Source organism: Diorhabda sublineata, chromosome 11 (genome assembly GCF_026230105.1).
Source record: "Diorhabda sublineata isolate icDioSubl1.1 chromosome 11, icDioSubl1.1, whole genome shotgun sequence".
Lineage (NCBI taxonomy): Eukaryota > Metazoa > Arthropoda > Insecta > Coleoptera > Chrysomelidae > Diorhabda > Diorhabda sublineata.
The window spans coordinates 4,044,452-4,045,183 of NC_079484.1; positions in this window are offsets into that span (position 1 = coordinate 4,044,452).

Here is a 732-nt window from a genome sequence, read left to right on the forward strand (position 1 = left end):
AAAGTTGGTGAGACAGGACAATTTTATTTTGTCTTCTTCGTTCATACCTAACCTCACTTATTACCATATATCTTTTAACCTACTGAAAACGAAACTTTTTTGATACTAGTATGTGTTTATCTATATACATACGAAAAAGAAAATAAAATAACTTGGAAGCTACAGAATTTTTGTAATGGAATCCTCATGAAATCGACTGGTTTATCATACAAAAGTTGGTGAGACAGGACAATTTTATTTTGTCTTCTTCGTTCATACCTAACCTCACTTATTACCATATATCTTTTAACCTACTGAAAACGAAACTTTTTTGATACTAGTATGTGTTTATCTATATACATACGAAAAAGAAAATAAAATAACTTGGAAGCTACAGAATTTTTGTAATGGAATCCTCATGAAATCGACTGGTTTATCATACAAAAGTTGGTGAGACAGGACAATTTTATTTTGTCTTCTTCGTTCATACCTAACCTCACTTATTACCATATATCTTTTAACCTACTGAAAACGAAACTTTTTTGATACTAGTATGTGTTTATCTATATACATACGAAAAAGAAAATAAAATAACTTGGAAGCTACAGAATTTTTGTAATGGAATCCTCATGAAATCGACTGGTTTATCATACAAAAGTTGGTGAGACAGGACAATTTTATTTTGTCTTCTTCGTTCATACCTAACCTCATTTATTACCATATATCTTTTAACCTACTGAAAACGAAACTTTT